This window comes from Corvus hawaiiensis, chromosome Z, assembly GCF_020740725.1.
Source record: "Corvus hawaiiensis isolate bCorHaw1 chromosome Z, bCorHaw1.pri.cur, whole genome shotgun sequence".
Lineage (NCBI taxonomy): Eukaryota > Metazoa > Chordata > Aves > Passeriformes > Corvidae > Corvus > Corvus hawaiiensis.
The window spans coordinates 54,912,722-54,917,882 of NC_063255.1; the positions used below are offsets into that span (position 1 = coordinate 54,912,722).

Below are 5,161 nucleotides of genomic sequence, written 5' to 3' on the forward strand. Positions count from 1 at the left end.
TAGAAGGAATTTTTTTTTTAATATCATAAATATGGAGAGAAAAACAAGTGAAGACAAAGTTCTCAAACAACACACTAGGGGCAAATACAACCTATCCAAAAGTATAATCAGAAAAGACAATAAGTAAACAATTAGGATATAAAATCTATTAAATCATTCCTTTTCATAAATGGGAGTGAACCCAGGGCACCTCTTTAAAATTCAATTTTTTATCTAAAAAGCTCTTTGTCTTTGAAGAACTTGCACATATAATATTAATTTGCTATACAAATATATATTTTAATTTCCAGTTTGGCTGCAAAAATTTCACCGAGGTAGGTTCAATAGAGCCTGCAGCTGCGACTGAACTGGTGGTGACATAGAGTTACAGCTTGACAAGGATAACAAATCTGGGCTACCACTGAGTCAAAGCCACCAAAGCCAAAGATGAAGAAATTTAGTCTTCCTCCTACTGCAACCTGAGGCTCCTACAGGAATGAACCCCAGCTCTAGTCTCAAAAAGTTTTGTACAATCCAAATCCAAGCCCACATACAGAATATCAATAGCTGGAGACATGTCTGAGTTGAAAAAATAGCAAATATTCTGGGGGCCATCCGAGAGCGTCTCTCACCAAAGGTGAGAAATTTCATAATTCAGAATACCACAAGCACTTTTCCCTCTTCGAAAAAGTGATAGTAAATTTGGCACAATAATCATTTCAGCACTAGTTTGAGGCAGGGAAGAAAGAAACTCCATTCTCCCATCACAGAAGTCAAAGCTGGCAAAAGACCACAGTGGCATCATTGCTAGAAGCACTGGAAATTGTCTCGGCAGTTTTGAGACAGGCAGGTGCCTGCCAACAGGACAGACCAAGGAGGAGGAGCATTATGCCACTACTCACCCCGTATCACCCGTGTGCTTGTGGGTAAATGCCAGGATATCTGCAGCTCTGCCTGTGCCCTCGTAGACCACCACTGGGACAGCAGGGCTGGCCCTCACGTACTCCCACACCATTAGGATCACACTGGGGCCTCCTTCCACCACCAACCCAACTATGGGTACACCTTGGCTCATTCCTGTTTCAAAACACACCTAACCAGTTACAAACAGATCTCTGTCACACATAAAAAAATCAAAACATCTGGGAAATAAATACTTATACATGGTTCAATGGAGAGGAAATACTGCCTTCACCATCTCTAATCTGACTTACACCTTTTAAGACTTTCACAGAACTTCTGCAACCAGATCAAAAAGACCATGAAAAACTACTGAAAAACCTGTAAGCATTGGGAAGAAAAAACATCCTTCTAAATATCCCTCTTCCCTCTAAAATAGTTGTCACATTCAAGGACATTTGAAATATGATCAATATACATGTATTTACCTACACACACAGAAAAGTAATCAGGTATTTCTTCAGAGACTCTTTCAAGTGTTACAGCAGCAGGGCAGGTTTTTTAAAAAACAGAAATTAATTTCAAGTGCAACGCAATGGAAATGAAAATGAAAGCCTGACTCGCAAAATCTCATGGTAAGAAATACAAGATGGTGAGTAAGAAGCTCTATACATGAACATGTTAATAATTGGGTTGGTTTCTAAGTTTTTCAGTTCTATAATGTGAGCAGATAAAGGAAGCAACATCAACATCATAATGCTAATGCCTTTCTAACATACCTCAAGATTTGAATGACTGGGTAAGAGTGAACGTTCACAAATAATTTGTACAGTCTAGTGCATAAAAGGAAATAATTACTATGTAATGAACATTTGTTTAATTATTTCTTTACCATAACTCATGTACTCTATAAATAAATGGTGGAAGTTATGCAATCTGTCAAACACTGGCTAAAGGTTTTACTTTTGCAAACACTCTTTGTTGCTGTACTTGAGGTCACAGGCTTTCAATAGGGAAGAGTGATGAGGACAAAAGTAATTAACAGGGTAAAAAGAATTTGAATTCCACTGAATGTAGCAATCTTCCCACCTCGTTAAATGATGGGAAAGTATCTAACGGTTAAATAGAGACCACATAAAACTGTGAGGTGAGCAAATGCTCAATACTTATTAAATAATCTGAGTCGTTTAGATGTCTCTATAACTGAAAAACCAATATATGTGTTCATCCAAATGCATAACACTTTGTGAAAATGCCGTCTTTTTCATTTTCCTGATTTTCAGAGCTCAAGACACATGCAATTAATAACATTTGACCTCAGTGAAAACTATGGCAAATCAAGATGTACAACCTGTAACACAAAATGTCGAGTACCTCCCAAACTTCTAGGATAGGTTTTTCTGTCATAAAGCTGACCACAGCAATACTTACTTGTATGTATTTTTTGAAATGATATGTACTTCTCCAAATTCCTCCTGAGCACCATTTCATTCCCATACTTGCCCACTGTCCCATCATCTGCCATTAGAAAATGAGAATGCATGCTGTTGAGCGTACTCAGCTTGCTGAGTGGGTTACCAAGAGTCTGGTACAGGCAAACTACCTGAGAAAACCAAAATAAAAAGGTCTGCAAAGAAACCAACAAAACACCACCATTTATGTTCCCTCATTTGCATGTATTTCTTCGTCATAGTGTGGTTGTTTGAAATCCTCCATCATGCTTTTTGTGCTACTCAAATGTTTGATTCTTAGCATTTGATTCTTAACAGAAACAAACCCACAATTAATATCTCAGAAAACATTTCTGATTAGGCTTGCAATCCTTAGAATCACTGTCTGATGTTCTTTGCAAAAGTTGAAACACCATGGCATAGTTTCCCTGGGTTGTATTCCCATTGAAAATACAAGAGCTAACATTTATCAGGAATGATTTCACCTTACTACTTAAGTGCTTTTAGACACTTGAGTATATTATGCCCTCACATAAAGTTGTAGTCTGTGAATATAAAACGGACTGTGAATAAAATACTACGCATATTAATAGCTGGCTGTTCATTCTGAATCTTAATATAGAAAAACACAATTTACAACCACAAGAAAGTTGCTTAAATAATTACAAAATTTAAGAAAGAAATGGCAATTTCCTGTAAGAAGAGAAGTATTTTAAAACTATTCATTTATACACAGAAAGCAAAATACAGTCCTCAACATGCCACAAAATTCTACTGCTGAGAAAAACCTAAGCCTCTATTATACAGAAAAAAATATCAAACCAGTGAGTTTAATCTAGAAGAAAATCAAGTATGCAACAAAACTCTACCATCCCATGAACATGAAGGCTTTTATTATTAAAGGGCATCCAACTCACATCTTTTCCAATGAGATCCCTCTGATTCTCAATGATACCCCATGGAGGAATCCCAATAGCACAGATCTTTCTCAGGTGTGGTGAGGCACGGCCTTTCAGTGCATCCCCCACATGCCTGGACACTCCTAAACAGATAATCAAATGATAAATTTTCTTCTATGTTCAGAGACCTGCTACAGGACACCAAGAGAGATTTCTCATCACTTAATTTATATTATGGTTACATTTTAATCAAAAGCAAAACATCCCACCCAACTGATAAATTTAATGTACACTTCAGAGCTCAGATGTAATGTACCGCTGCTTCAAACTCAGCACATATTTCTAATTAATAATACCCTTACATGGTGCTAATGGTGCTTTTCACATCTATAGAACTTCATTAGTTACATAAATGCACAGGACAGTTCTCCTGCAAAATCACCTGACTGAATAGCAGCTAAAGAAGTAAAACTTTCAGTTCCACAGTTTACTGACCCCTCTGAGTTTATAAGAGTAACCTAAAGGGATTTTCAGATACTAATAGGCTAATTAATGGATTATCCTGATGCAAAACTTTCTCAATTATAAAACACAAGTTAAATTTAGCTTTGAAAATTGTTTCAAAAAGACTAATCACAGTCCACAGAACCTAAATAATTTAATGAAGCAGATAAATTTACTGCGAATAAGTTCTGGCTATATGCAGTGTTTCTTATTATGTGTAGAATACTCTGCTCTTTAATTAAAATATTCAGAATGCCTGTCAACAGTAAATGAACACGATCTCACTCTTTGAATTAAGAACTGCTCCTTAAATAAAACCAACTTCATTTTGTATTAACATATCACCAATTTTCGAACAATTTCACTCTATTTGACCTAAATATACATGCTGTTATGCAGAGATAAAAACACCAAAAGGAGAAGTGAAACAAAGAAAAGTAATTACACTACCGCTGTTGATGCCTTCTGTAATTATCCATGCTCCTGTAGACTCAGCTGCCTTCACCAGCCCTTTGCTGAAAACCTGCTTGACCTTTGAGGGAAGCTTGAAATTCTGAATGCCTCCATGAACAGAGATCACTAGCTTTGGCAATTCAATCTGCCATTCTTTAACCATCAGATGCAACAGCTGATCCAAATTGCTGTCATAAGAAAGTCTAATATACTGGAAAGAATAAAAATGGGTAAAATAAACATAATTTAAATGCTTCAGGGAGAAGAAACTGCAACACATTACAAAGTTCTAAGCATTAATGTCCTGCAGATCTTGTGAAGGATTAGAGCTATTATAGTACCCTAACATGATAGCACAAAAATGCATGTGAGCAATACAGAGAGTATCTATAATCACTGTGAGGTTCGACATAAAAATATACACACATTTTAATCTGGTTTACTTTTAGATTCCCCTGCCCTCTTAAGACAATCAATCTGATATTCACCCAAACCCACTTTTTGCCTTTCTTATACTGAAATTACAAAAATAAGTCAGGCATATAAACACAGCACCTATTACCTTGGCGTGGTAAGTGTGGTCTCCATCTTGAAAATTGATTGTACCAAATGCATCTGTTGGATTCATCCTAGTGTGTTTTTGCACAGACCATTCTCCACCATCACTCTGTGAACCAGCCTGATAAACAGGCCAGCTGAATTCTACTCCTGGGTGTTCTCCAATCAGCCGTCCACAGCAACACCTCACATTAAAAATGCAGAAATTATTTTATATCAAACTCACTTGCATACAACTTTAGGATCTACACGTGAATAGCCCAAGTAACTTCCTGCAAATAAAAATACTGCAGTTGTCTCATGGGAATGCAGTAAAAATTAACCATGTTGAAAAAATTGCAACAATAGCAAAATAACATTGAATTAAATCATAATTATGTTTAGTTGGGTATAGAATTTGTTCTCTACCTGAAGAAC

General features: G+C 36.5%; 1 pseudogene; it reads right to left on the reverse strand.

Annotated features, from left to right (window-relative positions):
- Nucleotides 1-877: 877 nt before the first annotated feature.
- Nucleotides 878-4,862, reverse strand: LOC125320317 (annotated as a pseudogene).
- Nucleotides 4,863-5,161: the final 299 nt, after the last annotated feature.